The 24,027-nt window shown below is 38.5% G+C and overlaps 1 long non-coding RNA gene across 1 annotated transcript; it reads right to left on the bottom strand.

Annotated features, from left to right (window-relative positions):
• Positions 1-361: 361 nt before the first annotated feature.
• LOC148848827 (uncharacterized) lies at positions 362-4,823 on the bottom strand. Its single transcript, XR_016101440.1, has 2 exons — positions 4,246-4,823; positions 362-567 (listed from the first exon to the last, which is right to left on the bottom strand). It is a non-coding gene; the product is annotated as an uncharacterized LOC148848827 (long non-coding RNA).
• Between the last annotated feature and the right edge of the window lie 19,204 nt (positions 4,824-24,027).

Below are 24,027 nucleotides of genomic sequence, written 5' to 3'. Positions count from 1 at the left end.
TTCTAACTACAGTTTTGTGATGTCCGTAGCTACAAAATTTGGATTTATAGCTATGGACCAAGTTGCCCGTAACAAAAAATGAAAAACGTATAGCTACGACTTAAATAGTCGGTAGCAAAATACATCACTCTATAGATACAGATATTAACTGACCATAGCTAAAAAAACCTATAGCTATGGTTCACGTTGTCAGTGGTAGAAGAACAACAATCCATAGCTACGGATGTGAATGTTTAGCAACGGTTGTCATTGGCTGTAGCTAAAAACATAAACCTATTACAACTAGATCCTAAGTGTTTTTCATTATTTTTTGAAGCCTTCTTTCCTGTATTGAATACAAGCACAACTAATTCATAATATAAGATGAACTTAAATTTAAAATTCCATTAAAAGATTATATAATAAAAAATGAATTATATCTCAAGGTGCTTTAACATCCATGTGTTTGCTACAAATTCAAGGTTCTTGAATACATGAAACTCAATCCCAAAAAAAAAAATGGCGTGTAAAGTTTGGTTAAATGTCTCCATCCACACATGTGAAGTGTCCTCCTTTACCATGTTCAACCTATAAGAAAATAATAGAAAATAAGTTAGAAATCACATTTTTGGAGATAAAATAGAAAATACTCCCCTAATTGTATTGAATCTTTTCTATGTGTAAATAAATACATCTTTACTTATCAAAAACAAATGACCCTTTCTATCTCTCTCCAAAGTACTAAACTGAACAAGTGAATATAACAAGCATACCACTGCAAAATACCAATCATATCCTCACACTATATATACAATATCAAAAGGAGGATGATCAAAGTAATGACTACGACAGTTTTGATAAAAGGCTATATTAACTAATCTATCATTACATCTATTAGCTTTCCTATAACAATGAGCTAGAACTAAAGATGTAGTACATTGGCCTATGAGCTCAAGGTGGCTTTAAACAAAGACTTATCTTTTAGAGAGGGAGAGAGAATGGAAATGGAACTTTTATAGGTAAAGGGTCATTGTGGGTATATATAAATTTGAACATCGACTAAAGTTGGGATCGAAATTCTCTCTTTGTAATATAGGTTCTAGATATATATAGAGTTTGGATTTGGTGACTACAAAACACTAGCACACCCTATGCACAACACAAATGTAACTGCACACAGGGAATATCTTGCCATGAAAGACAGCAATAAGTACAAGGTAATGGTGGTCTATATTGGATTCAGATTGGTTGAATAGGCCCTCCACAAATTATTCGATCTCATATGCTCAAGATGCACATCCAATAAACGGATGACCCGGAGCTAAGATATTATCCATGTTTAAGACCAGCTGATTAAATGAGAATTAATAATGGAATCCTTACCTCAGATTATGGATTTTCTATTCTTTTATTTTAAACACACTTGAATTAGTCAAAGACAAGGGTAGAATGATATTTTGATCAATTTAGAGGTGGTTTGGTACCATTGCTATTTTGTCATGAAATGTTTTTGATTGACGAATATCAAATTGGCAGACAACTGCTACTCTAGCTTATTTATAGTTGAAATATAAACTTGCCTTCCGTATTGTGAAACCTAACCAAGCTTTAATGCTTGTTTACCAACAAAAGTGTTTGTACTTATTTTTCAACAATTTTCAGATTTAATAACTGTAAGTTATAATAAGTAAAGTGAGATAGACTTGAATAGAAGGCTGGAAACTCAGGATTTTGGCTCTTTCATTAAAAGGTTTTGTTGGTGATATCTTCTCTCCTTTTTCCCCCATTCTTTCTTCTCTATTCCCACTTTTTTCATTCCTCTCTCTCCTCATCATCTCTTCTCTCTTTCTCTCTCCTCCTAAGATATTCCCTCCAAAATTCTTTAAATTGAGTCACATTTTGCATATCAGGTTGAATTAACCTGATGATGGAAGAACTGGCACTTGTCTCATGTGTGTGTGTTGTGCTTGAAGAGTGGGGAGTCCACCAACCACTTGGTTTTGCTCTGTCCCTTTGTCGATCAATCATGGAAGCATTTTTTGTCTTTATTGAGAAAGAGTTGGGTTGCACCAAGGGAGGTTGTGGACCTATTCAAGACAGATTTCATTAGTTTTACTACTCAGAGACAAAAGGTCCTTTGGAAGTGTTGAGAGGGGCAATTTTGTGGGGGTTGTGGGCTGAAATAAATGCAAGACTGTTTGAGGAAAACTGCAAGTCTGTTGAAGAGATGTTAGAGTTAACAATAATTAGGGTGACACATTGGACACTAGGGACAAAGGAATTCAAGGGAGTTTCCATGAATGATTTGCTGAGGGGATGGCAACCTTTAGCTGCTTTTCAGGTTAGAAAACAACAAAGAGTGCTGGATTGGAATCCTCCTGAAGCGGGTGTAATTCAGTTCATTTTTGATGGGTGTTGTCTGGGGAACCTAGGGCCATCTGGGTTAGGGGGTTTAGTAAGAGATTGACAAAGCACTGTTATTCTCAATTTTACAGGCCCAGCAGGACAGGGTATCTCTCTGAGGGCAAAGTTGTTAGCACTGATTCAAGGTTTAGAATTGATACAATAGTAGGGGGTGGAAAGATGTTGTAGGAGAAGGGGACTATCAAACTGTGATTCCTCATTCAATTGGGTTCCTAGAGTGCAAATATGGTGGTAGATGGTTTAGCAAGAGCAGGGGTGGGGAAAGAGGTACTAGAATGGGGTTGCCTGGGGCTGGGTTGTACTAGGTAAAGATCCTGGGTTGTTGCTTCAAATTAGTTGAGTTTACACTTTAAACTCCTACCCCATATGATTTATTTTCTTCCTTCAAATTAGTTGAGTTCACACTTTAAACTCCTATTCACATATTTCTCCATCATCAACTTCAAGGCATCCTAGGCCTCCTATTGATGAAGGTTTATCCAACCATGGACAATTGTCGTCAACTTTAAATCCTAACCTTCAAACTTCAACCAAAGTACTTGGCATGGCATGACACTCATATATGGGTTTTCAAGAATCACAACTAGGTTATGTTTGGACTGATGTGCAGGAGCCAAAAAGCAGAATGGATTCCATGATTCTATGAATAATGTAATGATACCAAGTTCCAATTCATTCTTTTATCCATATCGACCAAAAATGCAGCATAAAACCCACTACTTCAAATACTTTGTGCTGCCCTTTTTCCAAGGCTGAACAAAAGAACATTAAAGGTATTAGATTGAAGTCCTATTTGTTAACATAAAATCCACTCATTTTATGATTGATTGTTAACATAAGCAGTGACCCACTAAAATATAAGAAATTTCCAAATAAATATAGATATAAAAATTGATACACCACCCTTTACATGAAATTCAAGAAACATATACATATACAAAGCATGTTAAATTAACCACATCTTAGAACTTCTAAATCATAGGGTCAGAATCTTCATTCATTTGAAATCCTATTTGTTAAAAACCCATTGTTTAGACAAATTAACGTCATTCAGTTCAGCCACTTAGTTGTTATCAAATGGCCCCGAGCCAGTTAAGGGAAAGTGTTAGCTGATTAGAGAACCGCAAGAATGAGCTGCTTAAGGTTGGAGATATAACCTACACATCTCTAATTAGAAATATGAAAGCCATGAACCATAGCAAAGGCAACTATCCAACCAGATGAAATGAGAATAAATAAAAAAAGGAATGCACTTGTTGAAATATATCTGATTACATTTTTATGAAGTTGTATTTATGATATTTGATCCGTTTTGCCCTTTTCTGGTTTTTACCATTGAAGGTGAACCAGGGTAGGAGAACTAGGGTAAGAAATCTTCCTAGTCCTGAACTCACAAGTAATGACCATCTCTCTCATATCTAGTGACGGCAAACAATTTTTTAGTATGACCTGAACATTTGATAGGTTGGAATTTCAAGGTGAGCATCTTCCAAAAAAAAGACAAGAAATCTGGCACTAAACAACATCAGAACTAGAGTAAGAAATAACTAAACAAAAAAAAAAAAAAAAGCTAAGGAATCTGCGACTTCACTAGCATCTTCATTCAAATAGGATTTAAAGACAGAAGACAAAGAAAGATAAAAAAATGGTTCTAGAAAAAGGATCACAGGGGTCTCATTATTAGTAACGATGTGGGCAAAAAAATTACAGAGGGTGGCTCTACAGAACCTCATTGCCACCTCTGTCAGTCAACAATCGAATGCAACATTGGAGAGGAGAAATCGAAAATGGGATATATAGACAATAGAATGGAAAAGAGTTGCAGAGTAAATTAGAACTTACCTGAGGTGGGGTTTCGGCCTGGTTGGATCAAGAGAACAGGGAGCCTCGATCCTTTTCAACCGGTGGTGGCTTGTAGGCCTTAATGCAGATGCTGCAACAGGGGCTCTAGTAATCTTCCTCCCAGATTGTTTTCTTTAACAACAGTGGTTACCGATGACTACAACATTGATATTCAACGATTCTACGCAATTGGCGTAGGAGACTCAGACAAGGGGGTTGGCAAATGGCTAGAAAACCCAAAAGCTGAAGGAAATTGATGTAAATTTTGTGGGAATAAGATGAAGCTATGGAAACGGTGAATAATCACCGGAAATCCGATCGAAAATGGGGGATCTTTCCATTGTGAGGCCTCCTTCACGACCAGAGAACAGGGTGTGAGAATAGGCTCGAAACGGTCGCCAGTGAGATGAAGGGAAAGGGGGAAAGAGGGAAAAACAAAATAAGAGAGGAAGGGATTAGAGGAGAGGGAGAAGGGTGGTCGATCAGAGGGGAGCGCACCACCACCCCTGTTTGGTGTGTTGATGGGAAGAAGATGATCTATCCTCCAGGTGATTTCAGCAATTTGATTAGTTGGGGTGAGGAAAAGAGGGGAAAACGGTGAGAATAAAGAAGAGAGAGAGAGAAACGTGGGAAGATAGGAGGGAAGATGAGGGAAGATAGGAAGTTTCAAATAGAGGGCACATAAACCTGGGCCTAGGCCTACAAGGGTCGGGACTAGATGGACCTGATTTCAGGCCTACATATTTTATTTATATTTTATATTTTATATTAAATGGCATAAGATATAAAATATCATATGCAGATTATAAATATCATATTATAATATTTATATATAAAATAGATGACATCATGTTTTTCGAACCATCTTTGATTCGAATAGTTAGACCATTTAACTTAGGAATTGGTCAGGGTGTCGGCTCCATTTTAACCCAAATCTAGATATTTTTCCAAAATCGTTGAATTATTGGCCCGACTAGTCAAATTGTTGCCTTGTTCAACCCAAACAATGGTTTTAGGCCTTTTATTATAATTATTTATTTTATTTTATTGTTACTTTTTAAATTGTCACAATCTGATCTATTCAATTGGATGGTCAAACTATTCAATCGGAGTGGCATAATAATATTATACTATAACATATATCTTTTTATTAATTTTTAATATAAAAAATTAGGATTTGAGGATAAAAATGCACTTTAAACAAAAATAGAAAGGTAAGGTGACTTCAGCACTTTGAAACGTGTAGATAGAAAATGTTACCCAAAATAAAATAAAAAATAATAAAAATCCCCCCAATAATTATTACTTCATTACTATTAATTTATTAAATAAATGCTTAATTTTTAAGTACATAAATATTAATTAATATTTATTTATTATATTTTATAACAAGATTTATTAATAATTTATTTGTGAAATTACTAATAATTTAGTTTAATTGTCATTAGCTAATAATAGCTAATGACTATGTTTCCAATAATCATTAACTAATATTAATTGATTAATTAATTATCAATGACCAATCATATTTAATTTCTTAATAGTTAACTATTAGTTATTATTTTCTATTAATAAATATTTATCTAAAATAATTAAAATAATTTTTATGATTAATTTTTAATTAATTAAGTAATTACATAATAATTAAAATACGTATTTACATTTTAGAAATTATTATCTTATTGTTTATGTCTAACTTAAATATTATTAAATAGTAATCATGAATTATTATTTTTATTCATTAATAATTGTCTAAGAATAATATTTATTCATTATTAATATTTTTTGGTGATTAGTAATTAGTTAATTATTAAAAATAAATTATTATATTGTTTTTAAAAATAATTAAGTTTTCATTTATTATATTGTTTTTTCTAATTTTACTAATTACTTACTAGTTTATATTTTTTATCAATTTATTAATATTTATTTTTGTTAACATTTTAATATATTTCTTATTTCTTAACCATTTTCCATTATATGCTAATCAATTTATTAAATAATTGCAAAGCATTTTCCTCAGGGTAAAATTATTACGTGTCATTTCACAAAATGCCACATTGAAATTTCAAAACAATATTCTCCACGTTTGAATGTTAGAAAAAGCACAAAATCACAACTTTTAGGTTGCATTTAACATTCCTTATTTTAAGGACTTATCTCCTTTTTGTAGTTAAAAATTCATTGTTCGTATGAGCATTTTAATGGCAAAAAGGAGATAAATCCTTAAAATAAGGAATGCCAAATACAGCCTTAATATTATAACCTTTAACCACAGAAAAGTTATAAATAGCCTTTCTCATTCTTCTATAACCTGTAGCTACGGATTTTTGGTTATCCGTAGCTATAGCTATAAATAGCCTTTAACCACGGACAACATATCCGTTGCTATAGGTCAACTTCAATCTTCTACAACATATAACAACAGATATTAAAATCCGTGGCTATAAATAGGTTTTAACCACGGGCATTTCATATTTGTAGCAATTACTTATGCTTTAGCTACAGTTTTTTATGTCCGTAGCTACATTACAGTAGCTATAGACCCATTTTCTTGTAGTGAACAAAACTGGTCTCTAACTTGATTGGATTGAATTGGGTTTGTGGACCTGATATTCCTTGATGTTTTTCTTCCTAAAACAAAGTGGATGACTAATAGAAATCAGCCCTTATCAAATGCTAGGTTGAACTAAGGTTTCTAGGGGACAAGAGAGAGGAGAAGAAAGCAAGAGAGTGGAGAGAATGGTTGGTTTGCCCCTCCCCTCTTAGTCCCCTATATAGAGCACTCTCTTAATGTAATTTGGAGTTGATCCAAATTAAATTTGGATCAGGACTTTATTTTTAATTGATAAGCATTATTTTCTTAAGAAGATAAGTGCTCCATACCTAGATCCATGCTCATTTTCAAACCAAGTCTCAGGACAACTTGAGTTTTCATATGATTACTTAACTAATCATATAGTAATGGGCTTTGGGCTCATTTTCTCAAATGGTTCACTCTCAATGTGTTGCATTGCCACTGTGGACCTAAATATTGTATGGCAAGGGACCCACAAAGGTGTCACAAAAGTCCATGAGGGTTTGGCCCTACCTCTAGAAGAGGTTAAGCCAAATTCACTACTCAAGGTAGTGAACCCCTGACCCAATCAATACCCAAGGATAATGAACTTATGTAAGATGAAGCTCATCAGGTATCAGCCTTGTAATGATCTCTTACACCTAACCTCTCAGCCCATAATCATTAGAACACTGCCCATAGGGAAGAACGTCTTTCCTAACTGCAAATGCAATGCCATACTCTTTGCTTAGATGGATCTTGGGATTAAAACCTTTTGTAAATTTTTTTCATAAAATAGTAATATAACATATAAATATATTTTGCAAATCAGATTTCAAATACAGTTAAAATCCACTGCTAGAAGTTTATGTTTCGATCCTATCATTGTGATCACTCATTCAAATAATTTCCCAAACTGCCCTAACATGCCCAGGTATTTGACCCTTGATGCATCTCAGTGGTTAGCACATAAAAGATAGCTCACTCCAATACCAAGTGTAGTAGCATAATTAAGTCTGGGGTTAAGTGTAACTTTCTAATTTTTGTTAGACAGTTTTGTATGCCCTTAGCTTCAATCCAATTTGATGTACTTTTGATATTTAGTGTAAATAAATAAAGTGCATGTTTGATTCATGTTGTTTGGTATAATTCTATGTAAGACCCTAAAATTGGACACTTTTCGAGACATGTGTTAGTTCTAAATGTTCACAGCCATTGGATAAGTTTGGGGAGATTTATCCTGCCAAGGTTGAAACTGGTGTGCCGCCAAGTGTTGGGATGGTTTGTCTTGGGCACTAGGGTAAGACCCAAGGCACATGTAGTATGGAATTACTCGAATCCTTGAACCGGACTAGATTTCCAATATTGCCCTGGACCTTGGAGACAGATGGGCAAAACTGGAAAGTTACACCTGACCCCTAGACTCGATTATGATACTTCACTAGGTGTTGGATCGGGCTGTCTTTGATATACCAATCAGTGAGATCCTTAGCAGGGGTCAAAACCTGGGCATGTTGGGGCAGTCTGAGAATTCATCTGAGTGGGTGATCATAGTGACAGGATCACCCCCTTTGTTCGACAAAGGTAATGATCGGGAATGCACTCTCTCTGATGGAAACCAAACTACCGGCAGTTGATTTCAATTGTTATAATTTTGTTTTTGCAAAATTTATATATATGTATATATACGGTTTCAAAATGTTTGCAAATGGTTTTAATTCCCAGGATCCATGCGAGTGGAGAGTGCAGAACTTTTCCTTGCAGCCGAGGGAGAGGTCCTCTCTTATCGGGCAGTGCTTGATCATTAAGGGCTAAGAGGTTAGGTGTAAGACCATTTAGAATAATACCTAATGGACTAATCTTGCACCTGCCCACAGTCCCTGAGTTTTTATAAGATGGCTTGGCCCAGGGACACTTAATGTAAGTGTTGGGTCCATAGGGTCCATGTGATGGGCTTAGGGGTTCACTGAGTTTTTCAGTGAATTGGTCTAGGCCTTGTAATAAAGACTGGGCCAAACCCATGTGGCTGGTGTGTAGATCAATGCTTGGGTCCCACGCCATACAAAGAAGCCCAACTGGGCAGCAGATTGAAAACTAGTTAAGCACTGAACACTTAATGGGCCAAAAGTCCATTTCGAACTGGGCTGATATGATCACCCTTTTATGGGGCGGATCTGAGATTAATGTTAGCAAAAGGATTTGGCCTTTAACCTTATCCACTCTGGGAGACCAAATTCAAATTAGATTTGAATATGGTAACCTCCTGATAAGATCAGGAGTAAGCTAACTTAATTTGCAGATAGGATTAAGATCATTCCCTATCCAGATATTGATTTGGATTGGGATAACTCCTAATTAGGAGGTTTCTTAATCAAGAAGAAAAGAGGAGAAACCCTATGAGAAAATAATCAGATTTCAAACTAGGGTTGGGTGCAAGAAAAACATCTTGCGAATTGGGATTGGATCTCATACACACTCCAGAGAGAAGAGAAGCAATTCAGCCATCTTCACTTCAGGAGTTCTTCTCCAACTGCCGCCATTCTTTCTTTCAGGATTTGATATTTGAAATAGAAAGAGATCAAGAAATTGGTTCTTGACATCAGCTTTGCAGAAAGGACTGAAAAGATTTGGTGCTCAGAGTTTTCAATGGATTCTTGCGAAGGATTCAGTGTGTGGGACGTACTCTACTAGTTCCATTCCTTTCATTGCTGTGTCATCTTCAGCAGGAGCGGTTCTTGGTGTCCTCTTTGGGCGTGAACACCAACTTTGGGAGATATTGGTTCTATGGATCAGGTATAATCCCTTCCTTGTCTTTGGTTCAGATCTGGTTCAATTATGGTTCAAGTAGGATCCTTGAATAGTGTATTTTAAATTTAGGGAATATGATTCCCTGTTGGAAGAAGGTAGGAAAATTTTTGAAATGCGCCCACCCATTCTACAACCCTTTTGGCATCCATACGATGGATCCTACCATTCTTTCAGTGGTATCAGAGCCACAGGTTCGAATCTTGAACCAAAAGAAAATCAGATCTGAACCTGCGCAGATGGACAGAAGATGTTCTACCAAAGATTTTCGCAGATTACTTTCTTTATTTCAAGAATCTGTTTCTTGTTAAGGGTGATTAATCTGAAATTAATTTCTATTAAATCCAAAATTTATTTAGAACCATTCTTTATTTATTTTCATTTAATGGATTGTTCGAACCTAGAGATCGCAGTGCAGATTTGGCACAGATGGTCTGCGTACCCTTTTAATTTTATTCATTCAATTCGGTCTGTAAATAATAATTATTATTATTTTCTAGTCTGAATGTATAGGATTTGATCAAGAATGTAATTAATTAATAGAAATAGGATTTCTGTTTTTTATTATTTTCTTGATCGAAGAAGAAGGAAGAAGGCGGCACTGGAGATTTGTAGATGGAGAGATCGCTTTCTGTGATTTGCAGTTTATGAAACTGCAACCCTAGTGATTAACCTCTGTTTTGCAGGTGGTGCGAACAATCCATGTTTGATTTGTGATTGTTTAAAATCAAAATCATTAATTTTAGATCTTTCATGGATTAATTCTTGAATTGAAAATCAGTTTTAGACATTTTCGGACTAGATTGGACCAAAACTGTTTGGACCGAATCTAGGGATAGAAGGGGACTGTTTTCAGTCCATTTTTCTCACACATGCTGTTCCAAATCTGATGCTCAATTACAGGGATTAATTCAGCCCACCTATAAAGCCCAACTTTAAATGATTAAAACTGCAAAAGCCCACTCTTGTGAGAAAAGTTGTATGGGCCGAACTACTGGCTACAATTCAGCTCATATACCTAGTCGACATTAATTGTCAATGTTATGGATTTTAAATGGGTTGTTCAATGGGCTTTACAGTAGTTAATTGATTGGATCAATTCTTCCTTTACATGTGATGTTTGGATGTTGGATGTGCTGCGACCATGGGCCATAAGCACTTGGCCCATGATGACTCGTTAGTGGCTCTTACACACACTATGGCTAAATGCTCATCATTGCCATGGTGTCCCAAAAGGTCCTTGGATGACCCCTCCTAACTTGGTGGGTCCCACAACCCTGAAAAGGGATGCGTACGAAACCCCTAGCCGATTAAGGCTCACCAGAAATCTGACTTTATGAAAGTCAGTGGGAGCCACTTTGGTTTGACCTAAAATTAGAACTAGGGCATAATTTTGTTCCCTCCAGCAAATATGAGTGCATGTGATAGGGAGATCCATATGATGGACTCTCTAAAGGCCTTTCGTCATTAGCACAATGATGGGTCCTTCAGTAATGAGGAAACACAGCATAAAATTGGGCTATCCATTTGCTGTTGGATTTGTTAGAGTGTTTCATAAGATGATAGGGGCGTCATAGAATGATGTGGGTGGGGCTTCACCAGAAAATGGGAACTTTCTCACAGTACCTTAGCGTAACCTGAATATGATGGGTGAGCACTCATTGGACAGAAAGGTTTACCTGAAAACGGCTCTGAACCTTGTCTAACAGAGGCCAAAAGGTAAACTCATTCGATGAGTGGGATATGATCCATCACAGAAAGGTGGTGGGGTTATGCAGCTGAAACAGTTGGCTTCACGCACCCCATGTGATTTCCCACATTTCCAAAGACATTTCGTCTTCTCCGTCATTGAGAAATGAGGGAAATCTCAGAGATGAACAAATGGGAATGGAACATAGATTAAAAACCATATCTATGTAGGTAACATGAATCAAACTAAGGTTGTGGACTAACGTCTTTGCTGTTTTATCAGAAAATGGCAAACGATCAATTCGCAAAGCTTCTAGATGATAACAAGCTTAAGGGCCCAAACTATGCCGACTGGTACAGAAATCTTATGCTGGTCCTAACTTCCGAAAAGTTAGATAAGGTGGTGAAAAATCCTGCCCTGGAGCGTCTGGGTGATAGGGCTTCTGAGGCCCGTAGGAAGGACTACCAAGATTGGGAGGATAAGAACTCCCTATCTCGCTGCTTTGTCATTGCCTTATTGGACAACTCAATACAGAGGCAGTTCGATCAGATTGAACTAGCCAAGGACATATTGGATAGTCTAAAGACAATGTATGAAGAGCATAACTGTTCTACTCGACAGAAGGTCTTGAAACTGTTCATGACCGCGCAGATGTCCAAAGGGTAGAAAGTTCATGACCATTGTCTTCGGATGAGGGGCCACATTACCGAACTTGAAGCCCTTGGATCCGGGCTAGACCTTGGTATGCAAGTGGATGCCATCCTAAATTCTTTGCCCTCTTCCTTCAATGCGTTCATTATGAACTACAATATGAATAAGCTAAATGTCAGCGTCCAGGAACTCAGTAATATGTTGCAGAGGGCCGAGGATCTACTCAAGAAGGATGAGCCTGTGGTTATGCTTGCTGAAGCTAACAAATCGAGCAAGAAAAAGAGAAAGGCAAAGAAACCCTAGAAGAAAGCAGCCAAGCCCAAGAAGCAGAAGAAGAACAAGGCATCTGATGTCTGTCACTTCTGTAAACAGATCGGCCACTGGAAGAGGAACTGTCTTACCTACTTGGAATCTAAGAAAGGTAATGTCGAAAGTGTGTCATAGAAACTAATTTGTTAGTTACTTCTGTGTCCTGGTGTGTTGACTCCGGGGCTTCAACTCATGCGTGTAAATCACTGCAGGGGTTCAAAGTTAGCAAAAGATTGAATGAAGGCAAAGTGACACTATTCTTGGGAACGACTGCAAGTTTTGCAGCTGCGGCAAAAGGAACCGTAGAATGAGTCTTTAGAGAAGGAGTGCTTGTACTTAAAGATTGTCTTTATGTACAAAACTTAAGAAGAAATTTGATTTTTGTTTCTAAACTGTGTGCTGATGGATATACTGTTTATTTTAGTAAGTGATTACTGTTAAACGGAATAACAAATTCATCGCATGCGGGGAACTGGAGAATGGTCTCTATGTTCTACATCATTCTCTGGAAACTAACTTAACCAAAACTACATCGGTCGAAAAACCCAAGAAAAGGACTCGTGATACAATGAATCCCACGTGCCTCTGGCATTACCGATTTGGCCATATCGATGTTGACTGAATCACAAGGCTGGTAAAGGATGATCATTTGGATTTTCTAACCTAGAAAGTCTTCCTACTTGTGAGCCTTGCCTCCAAGGTAAGATGACTAAGCGGCCATTTTACGGTAAGCCTGAAAGATGTGCAGGCACACTTGACCTAATACATACTATGTATGTGGTCTCCTGAGTGTTAGGACACGGAACCAACACGTGTATTTTATCACCTTTACAGATGATTTTTCACGATATGGTTACGTGTACCTAATGAGACACAAGTTAGAATCATTTAAAAAGTTCAAAGAGTTCAGACAGGAAGTCGAGAAGCAGTTAGGGAGAGAAATTAAGGCCTTTCGATTGGATCGAGGTGGTGAGTATCTCTCTGACGAATTTAGGGACTACTTGAAGGTCAATGGGATAATGTCACAATTAGCTCCTCCTGCTACACCTCAACTCAATGGTGTTTCAGAGAGGAGGAATAGGACCTTGTTGGACATGGTCTGGTCACATCCTTTTGGGGATATGCACTAGAGACTGCTATCTACGTGCTGAATCGGGTTCCAACCAAATCAGTTTCGAAAACTCCATATGAACTATGGACTAGAAGGAAGCCAAGTGTAAGATACTTGAAGATTTGGGATTGTCTTGCACACGTTAAAAGAACAAGTGCGGACAAGTTGGAATCCAAAACCAGTCGTTGCCTATTTATAGGCTACCCAAAAGATTCAGTGGGTTATCTATTGTATGACCCAAGTGAGTAGAAAGCGTTCTGTAGTCGAAACGCCCAATTCTTAGAAACCGAGTATATCCTGGACACCCATCGTCAGGAAATAGTTCTTGATGAGGAGAGCTCAGGAGCAGTGGAAGATGTCCCACAAGTTCCAGGTAGTGACCAACCTAGTAGATTCACTCGGGTATCCAGGCCACCAATCCGATATGGTTATGACCAGGATAGTTACCTGGTGGAAGTCTTGACTAGTGAGGAGGATCTCGTAACTTATGCAGAAGCTATGTTAGACATAGATTCCCAGAAGTGGGTGGAGGCCATGAGAGCTGAAATGGACTCGATGGAGACCAATGGAGTCTGGACTCTAGTAGATCCACCCTCTACGGTAAAAGCAATTGGTTGCAAATGGATCTACAAGAGGAAGAAGGGCCCCGATGGCAGGATTGAGACCTACAAAGCTGGTTTGGTGGCGAAAGGGTACACTCAAAAAGAAGGTATCGATTATGAGGAAACCTTTTCGCCCGTGACCATGCTCAAATCCATTAGGATCCTGCTAGCTGTAGCAGCATACCATGACTACGAGATTTGGCAGATGGATGTCAAAACCGCGTTCCTGAATGGAGATCTTAATGAAGATATCTACGTGTAGTGGCCGCAAGGCTTCATTGCTGCTAGTCAGGAACACATGGTATGTAAACTTAATAGATCCATACATGGACTTAAGCAGGCTTCATTGCTGCTAGTCAGGAACATCCGTTTTGATTCTGCTATGAAAATGTTTGACTTTGTGTAGAATTCGGATGAGCCCTGTGTTTACAGGAAGCCTAGTGGGGATAAGATCACCTTTTTGGTGTTGTATGTGGACGATATCCTACTCATTGGGAATGATGTAGGAATGTTGACTTCGATCAAGGTATGGCTATCATAGCAGTTCTCCATAAAAGATCTTGGAGAAGCTTTATATATACTAGGTCTTCGACTCTATAGAGATAGATCGAAGTGGATAATTGGATTATCCCAGGCTGCTTACATTGACAAAATTGTCAAAAGATACAGCATGGAGAACTCCAAGAAAGGAAACGTTCTTTTCAGGCACGGAGTCACTCTCTCCAAGAAGATGTCTCCAAAGACTTTTGAGGAGATTGAGGGCATAAGAGGCGTTCCCTATGCCTCAGCCGTAGGAAGCATCATGTATGCCATGCTGTGCACTCACCCGGACATTGCTCAGGCGATTAGTGTCGTAAGTAGATTCTAGGCCAACTCAGGGCAAGTGCACTGGATTGCTGTGAAGAACATACTTAAATACCTTCGAAGGATAAAAGAGTTTTGTCTAGTATTCGATGGTAGTTCACTACAAGTTCTAGGGTATACTGATGTCGATTTCCAGTCGGATCCAGATGATAGAAAGTCTACGTTTGGGTATGTTTTCATGATAGGATCGTGTGCTGTTTGCTGGAAAAGCAGCAAACCAGGGTCCACTGCAGATTCCACAACCGAGGCTGAGTACATTGCCGCAAGTGAAGCTACCAAGGAAGCCATGTGGATGAAAAAATTCATACACAAATTGGGAGTGATTCCGTCCAGCACATCACCCATCCCGTTGTTGTGTGAGAACAATAGAGCGATCGCACAGGCTAAAGAGCCTCGGGCCCACTCGAAGTCAAAGCACATTGAGAGGAAGTACCACGTACTGCGGGAGATCGTTGGTAGAGAGGACATCCTAATTCAAAAGGTAGCATCAACGGATAATGTGGCAGACCCATTGACTAAGCCACTGACATAGAAGGTGTTTGAGAAACACGTGGAAAGTATGGGACTCCGACTTGTACCAGATTGGACTTAAGTGCAAGTGGGAGCTAATAGACAGTTTTGTATGCCCTTAACTTCAATTCAATTTGATATACTTTTGATATTTAGTGTAAATAAATAAAGTGCATGTTTGATTCATGTTGTTTGGTATAATTCTGTGTAAGACCCTAAAACTAGACTCTTTTCGAGACATGTGTTAGTTTTAAATGTTCATATCCATTGGATAAGTCTGGGGAGATTAATCATGCCAAGGCTGATACTGGTGTGCCGCCAAGTGTTCGGATGGCTTGTCTCGGCCACCAAGGTAAGACCCAAGGCACATGCAGTATGGGATTACTCGAATCTTTGAACCGGACTAGATTTTTAGTATTGCCCTGGACCTTGGAGACAGATGGGCAAAACTGGAAAGTTACACCTGACCCCTAGACTCGACTATGACACTTCACTAGGTGTCGGATCGGGCTGTCTTTGATATGCCAATCATTGAGATCCTTAGCGGGGGTCAAAACCTAGGCATGTTTGGGCAGTCTGAGAATTCATCTGAGTGGGTGATCCTAGTGACAAGATCAACCCTTTTGTCTGACAAAGGTAATGATCGGGAATGCACTCTCTCTGATGGAAACCAAACTGCCGGCAATTGATTTCAATCGTTGAAATTTTGTTTTTGCAAAATTTATATATATGTATATATATAGTTTCAAAATGTTTGCAAATTGTTTTAATTCCCGGGATCCATGTGGGTGGAGAGTGCATCACTGTTCTTTGCAACCAAGGGTGAGGTCCTCTCTTGTCGGGCAGTGCTTGATTATTAAGGGCTGAGAGGTTAAGTGTAAGGCCATTTAGGATAATACCTGATGGGCTAATCTTGCACCTGCCCATAGTCCCTGAATTTTTATAAGATGGTTTGGCCCAGGGACCACTTAATGTAAGTGTTGGGCCCATAGGGTCCATGTGATGGGCTTAGGGGTTCACTGAGTTTTTCAGTGAATTGGGCTAGGCCTTGTAATAAAGACTGGGCTGAACCCATGTGGCTGGTGTGTAGATCAATGCTTGGGTCCCATGCCATACAAAGAAGCCCAACTGGGCAGCAGATTGGAAACTAGTTAAGCATTGAACACTTAATGGACCAAAAGCCCATTTCGAATTGGGCTGATATGATCACCCTTTCATGGGGCAGATCTGAGATTAATGTTAGCAAAAGGATTGGGCCTTTAACCTTATCCACTATGGGAAACCAAATTCAAGTTAGATTTGAATCTGGTAACCTCCTGATAAGATCAGGAGTAAGCTAACTTAATTTGCAGATATGATTAAGATCATCCTCTATCCATATACTGATTTGGATTGGGATAACTCCTAATTAGGAGGTTTCTTAATCAAGAAGAAAAGAGGAGAAACCCTATGAGAAAATAATCAGATTTCGAACCTGGGGTTGGGTGCAAGAAAAACATCATACGAATTGAGATTGGATCTCATACACACTCCAGAGAGAAGAGAAGCAATTCAGCCATCTTCAGTTCAGGAGTTCTCCTCCAGCCGCCATTCTTTCTTTCAAGATTCAATCTTTGAAATAGAAAGAGATCAATAAATTGGTTCTTGAGATCAGCTTTGCAGAAAAGATTGAAAAGATTTGGTGCTCAGTGTTTCCAGTGGATTCTTGCGAAGGATTCAGTGTGTGGGATGTACTCTGCTGGTTCTGTTCCTTTCATTGTTGTGTCATCTTCAATAGGAGTGGTTCTTGGTGTCCTCTTTGGGCATGAACACCAACTTTGGGAGATATTAGTTATTTGGATCAGGTATAATCCCTTCCTTGTCTTTAGTTCAGATCTGATTCAATTATGGTTCAAGTATGATCTTTGAAAATTGTATTCTAAATTTAGGGAATATGATTCCTTGTTGGAAGAAGGTAGGAAAATTTTTAAAATGCGCCCACCCATTCTGCAACCCTTTTGGCGTCCATACGATGGATCCTACCAATCTTTCAATTTTATCCATCTATCTCTGAGATTCAGGGCATAAATAGAAACTAGTCCAGGTTCAATGTTTCTTCTAAACATCCATTGAATGTACTTGGAGTCTATCCCTAGCAGCCAAGACAAATCACTCCACTAGTTCGGTAGCATACTAGTGTCAACCATGTCAAGATAAACTCACTAAGTCTATCTAATGGATGAGAACATTCTAACCTAACATGAGTCTCATAAGTGTCTAGTTTAATGAGTAATTCATAGAAAACACAATGTATAACATATGAGGGTCAAATATCTAGGTATGTTGGAGTAGTTTGGGATATCACTTAAATGGGTAATCATTGTGATATGATCAACCACTTTGTTAAACAAAGAAAATATCTTGGTGAATACTCTTTCTGATGAAAACCTAAATTAGCAGCAATAGATTTCAACTTGTTTAGAAATCTATTTACAAAATGTATTTATACTTATAAATAATTTATTTTATAAAAGGGTTTTCAAAAAGGTTAAAATTTTAGGATCCATCTAAATAAAGAGTGTTACACTAATTTCATAGTCAAAGATGAGGCCCTTCCTTGTGGTTAATGTATAAATATTATGGACTGAGAGGTTGAGAACAAAAGTCTTTGGGTTGCAACTTGATGGGCTTAGTTTTGGGCTTTATAAAGTGATTGAAACCCAAAGCAAACTTTTGTTTAAGTGTTGCATCACTTGCAAGACCAATTGGATTGAGTAAGAGGTTCACTAGGTGTATGTAGTGAATTCGGCCCATGTAGTGTATGTAGTGAATTCGGCCCATGTAGTTCCTAGTAGGACTATATCTTTCCAACTCTATGGCCATGTTCTTTTTTCAGAATCACATTTACCTGAGTAAATGAACTTACCCTGGTAAGTGTTTCCTGGGTAAGTGCATTTACCCATGTTCTTTTTTTGTTTGATTTACCCAGGTAAATGATGTTTCTTATTTTCCCATGTTATTTTGCAACACCCACTTTCCTAGGTAAATTGTTATTTTTTTCATCTCTTTCCAATTTTACCCTTTGGATATGGATTTGAAAACCATGTCACAAAGTCTTAAATGCCCCTAAAATTTATGGAAATAAACCATGTTGCCTCTTCTTTTAAACCAAATTTGTGCCTAATTCATGTTTTTCCTCTAGAACGATAGAAGAAAACACCACCCGCCATTATTTTGGGCTCAAATTTTGGGCATTTAAGACTGCTGTCACAATTTCTGGTTTTCTTTCTGAAAATCAAGCTAGTTTTGGTTATTTAATGAACCATTGAATTTTTACAAATAACAAATAGCATAGGAGATTTTAAAATGTCAATGCTTATAAGATCATGTCAATCCTTTGACCTTCAAAATCATAGTTACAAAATGTGAGTCTAAATTACTTCCAATAAGCTACATACACCAAAATTACATGGTTGGGGCTTTCAAGTACAACCAGATATATAGATCTCTATCAAAGAAGAATAACAAAGAATGGGAAAAAACAAAACAGGGGAAGATTAGTTGGATGTCATTTGGGAAGAAGGAATAAAAATTCTCCATGGACCATAGTGAAGGCACATATGGAAAACCTCAGCATATTGCCTGGATTCACTTGGCATAGCTGATTCATATATTGAGATGCCTTCTTCAGCAACAAGTCAATGATCAACACATCCAATATCTTGAACCGACCAAGTCCTGGATGGCAGTAGAACCACGACTAGCTAGCTGTTGAATGCGAGAAGAGAACTCTCCAGCCTGCCATGAATTTTAGCCATTAGGGCTCAAGCCATGGAACAAAATACAACATATACAATCAAGGAAAATACCATGTTTTCTACACAAATGCTGTTAGACAGTGTATGTGAAAGAATGGTAGGATCCATCTAATGGACGCCATAAAGGTTGCGGAATGGGTGGGCGAATTTCAAAAATTTCCTACCTTCTCTCAACTGGGAATCATATTCCTTAAATTTAGAATACAATATTCAAGGATCCTACTTGAACCATAATCAAACCAGATCTGTACCAAAAGATAAATGGGAGGAATATACCTGATCCGGAGAAGCAGTATCTCCCAAAGTTGGTGTTCACGCCCAAAGAATGCTCCAAGATCCGTTCCTGCTGAAGATGACACAGCTGTGAATGGAACAGAACCAGCAGGGTGCGTCCTACACACTGGATCCTTCACAAGAATCCTCTGGAAGTATTAAACACTGAATCTTTTTCAGTCTTTCTTGCAAGACTGATGTCAAGAACAGATTTCTTGACTTTCTTTTCTGCAAAGATCTAATCTTGCAATGGCAGATGGCGGCGGCAGGAGGAGATCTCCAAAATGAAAAAGGCTGAACTGCTTTTCCTGTTTTTCTGGAGAGTATGAATGAGATCCTCTCTCAATTCGCAGGAGATATCCTATATCTCTTCAAGGTGGTTCAAAATCTCCTCCTTTCTTCTTGATTAAGAAACCTCCCTTTTAGGAGTTATCCCAATCCAAATCAGTATTTGGATAGGGGATAATCTTAATCCTTTCTGCAGATAGAGTTAGCTTACTCCTGATCTTATCAGGAGGTTACCAGATTCAAATCTAATTTGAATTTGGTCTCTAAGAGTGGATAAGGCTAAAGGCCCAATCCTTTTACTAACTTTAATCTCAAATTCGCCCCATGGATGGGTGATCATATCAGCCCACCTCGAAATGGACTTTTAGCCCATTAAGTGTTCAGTGTCTAATTACTTTCCAATCTGCTGCCCAGTTGGGCTTCTTTGTATGGCATGGGACCCAAGCATTGATCTACACACCAGCCACATGGGTTCGGCCTAGCCTCTAAAACAAGGCCCAGCCGAATTCACTGAAAAACTCAATGAACCCCTTGAGTCCATCATATGGACCCTATGGGCCCAACACTTACATTAAGTGGCCCCTGGGCCAAGCCATCTTATAAAAACCCAGGAACTGTGGGCAGGTGCAAGATTAGCCCATCAGGTATTATCCTCAATGGTCTTACACTTAACCTCTCAGCCCTTAATGATCAAGCACTACCCGACAAGAGAGGACCTCTCCCTCGGCTGCAAGGAACAGTGCCGCACTCTCCTCTCACATGGATCCCGGGAATTAAAACCATTTGCAAACAATTCGAAACCGTACATATATATATAAATATATTAATTTTGCAAAACAAAATTCCAATGATTGAAATCAACTGCCGGCAGTTTGGTTTCCATCAGAGAGAGTGCATTCCCGATCATTACCCTTTGTCCGACAAAGTGGCTGATTCTGTCACTATGATCACCCACTCAGATGAATTCTCAAACTGCCCCAACATACCCAGGTTTTGATCCCCGCTAAGGATCTCACTGAATGACATATCAAAGGCAGCCTGATCCAACACCTAGTGAAATGTCATAATCGAGTCTAGGGGTCAGGTGTAACTTTTCAGTTTTGCCCATCTATCTCCAAGGTCCAGGGCAATACTGGAAATCTGGTCCGGTTCAAGGATTCAAGTAATCCCATACTGCATGTGCCTCGGGTCTTACCGTGGTGGCTGAGACAGGCCATCCCAACACTTGGTGGCACGTCAGCATCAGCCTTGGCAGGATAAATCTCCCCAGACTTATCCAACGGCTGTGAACATTTAAAACTAACATGAGTCTCTATAAATGTCCAGTTTTAGGGTTTTACACAGAATTAAACCAAACAACATGAATCAAACATGCACTTTATTTATTTCCACTAAATAACAAAAGTACATCAAATCAGATTGAAGCTAAGGGCACACAAAACTGTCTAACAGTATGCCCTTAGCTCCAATCAGAATAATGTACCTTATGACATTTATTGTAAATGAATAAAGTACATATTTGATTCATGTTATTATGGTGTTAGTTTAGAATATTCACAGCCAATGGATCGATTTGGGGAGATCTATCCTGATAAGGCTGGCACTGATGTGCTGCCAAGTTGGTTGGGGTAGCCTGCCTCAGTTGCCAGGGTGAGACTCGAGGTGTAGGATTGAACTATCTTTGATATGCCAATCAGTGAGATCCTTAGAGGGGGTCAAGACCTGGGTATGTTGGGACAGTCTGAGAATTCATCTGAGTGGGTGATCATAGTGACAGGATCAGCCCCTTTGTCAGACAAAGGTAATGGTCGGGGGTGCACTCTCTTTGATGGAAACCAAAGCTATCGGTAGCCGATTTCAATCGTTGAAATTTGTTTTAGCAAAATGTATTTATATATATTACGGTTTCAAAATGTTTGCAAAAGGTTTTAATTCCTAGGATCCATGTGAGTAGAGAGTGCAACACTGTTCCTTGTAGCCGAGGGAGAGGTCCTCTCTTATCAGGCAGTGTTTGAACATTATGGGCTGAGGTTAAGTGTAAGACCATTGAGGGTAATACCTGATGGGATAATCTTGCATTTACCCATAGTCCCTGGGTTTTTATAAGGTGGCTTGGCCCAGGGACCTCTTAGTATAAGTGTTGGGCCCAATAAGAGCCCATGGTGATGGGGTCAGGGGTTCACTGTCCATAACAGTGAATCTAGCCAAGCCTTGTAACAGAAACTAGGCTGAACCCATGTGGCTGATGTGTAGATCAATGTTTGGGTCCCACACCATACAAGGAAACCCAAATGGGCAGCAGTCTGGAAGGTTAGTGAGCACATAAACTTAATGGGCCTAAAGCCTAATTCGAACTGGTCTAATTTGATTAGTTAAAGAAGGGGGCGGATCTGGGATTTGGATTAGCAGATAGGATAGGGAGTCATCCCTATCCACTTAGAGAGTCCAGATCCAAATACAGATTTGGATTTGGAAACTCCTAATAAGGTTAGGAGGGCTGATCTAATCTACAAATAAGATAAGGGCTTATCCTTATCTCTTAAAGAGAAGTCCTGATCCAAATATAGATTTGAATTAGGAAACTCCTAATGAGATTAGGAGCTCTCTTTAAGACTATAAAAGGATGAGGAGGGCGAACCTCCATTCATCTAATCACAACTAATCTTAGATCACAGAAAGAGAGAAGACAACTATAGTAAGACTGCGCCATCTTCTGCTCTTGCGCCCTCCTCCTGCTGCCACCATTGCCAGTTTGTTCTCCACTATATGAGAGATCAAGAAGTGTTATTGATATCAGTTTTTGGAGAAAAACTGATTTGAAGTCATGCTCACATACCCTCCATCTAATTCTTACTGAAGGATTCAGTTCTCATGAAGAACCTGCTGATTCTGCTCCACCCTACACTGTGTCATCTTCAGTGGGAGCAATCTTTGAAGTTTTCCTTGGGTGTGAACACCTTCATTGGGAAATATTGTTTCTTCGTATCAGGTACCTCCCTCTCCTATATTTTGGTTTCAGATCTGGTTCGGTTCTTGGTTCAATATTGATCATTGAAAATGCAGATTTTCTAAAACAGGGAATGTGATTCCCACATGGGAGAGAGAGAAATTTTTGAAATTTCACCCTACCTTCCTGTAGGGTTCGGCTATCCATATGATGGATCTCTCATCCCTTCAAATAACTGGAACAATGAAACATGAGAATTCTACAGGCTCAGTTTGGAAGGAATACAAATACAAATATGTAGAGTGCAAAACCTAGTGTTTTGTATTATTTTATATGTATTTGTACTGTACATATTTGTATTTGTATTTGCACTTGCAACATAAGTTTCTCTGCTACTTCCTTTAATGAAAGAGGTTAAGTGTTATTAACAGAGATCCCCCACCTCATCCTACCAAAATAAAAAAAAGATATACTAGCAAGTGAGAATCTGTTGGAAGCTCGAACACGGCTATGTGGTAACAAACCTTTGCACTGTGTAATCAGCTCGGACACTGCTCTATGGTAACAAACCTTTAACCCATTCTCCTTTCATTAAAGCACAAAGCTTTTGGTGTTCAGCTATAGCATCAATGCACTCCTGTATGGCAGCTAGGACAAATGAATGTTGTTGAGGCTGTTGTTGCAGATTGGGTAAAGGCAACTTTGCTTCAAACAAAAGATCCACATGAAAGCATCTAAATATAGGCATGACAAACAATAACTAGTGATAGAAAAAGAACATAAGAATCAGAGTAGCTGATAATGTGAAAAACCCCCCTCCCCAAAAATAAAAAGAACATAAGAGGAAGAGGGAATTCTAGATTCCAAGGAAATGTATACAAATATATAAACAATAACATATTAGGCACGAAATTTTAGATATCAAAGACAGCCTGATCCGACACCTAGTGATGTGTCATAATCGAGTCTAGGGGTCATGTATAACTTTCCAGTTTTGCCCATCTATCTGCAAGGTCTAGGGCAATACTGGAAATCTGGTCCGGTTCAAGGGTTCAAGCAATTCCATACTGCATGTGCCTTGGGTCTTACCTTGATGGCTGAAACAAGTCATCCCAACACTTGCTGGCACACCAGTATCAACCTTGGCAGGATAAATCTCCCCAGACTTATCCAATGGCTGTGAACATTTAAAACTAACACAAGTTTCTATAAGTGTCCAGTTTTAGGGTCTTACACAGAATTATACCAAACAACATGAATCAAACATGCACTTTAATTTATTTCCACTAAATAACAAAAGTACACCAAATCCGATTGAAACTAAGGGCATACAAGACTGTCTAACAGCTCCCACTTGCACTTAGGTCCAATGTGGTAT

The sequence above is a fragment of the Nelumbo lutea genome, chromosome 6, assembly GCF_056320005.1.
Source record: "Nelumbo lutea isolate HS-2025 chromosome 6, American lotus-T2T, whole genome shotgun sequence".
NCBI classification, from domain to species: domain Eukaryota; kingdom Viridiplantae; phylum Streptophyta; class Magnoliopsida; order Proteales; family Nelumbonaceae; genus Nelumbo; species Nelumbo lutea.
Note: the sequence above shows the minus strand (reverse complement) of the source record. Positions and strands in the feature narration are given on the sequence as shown.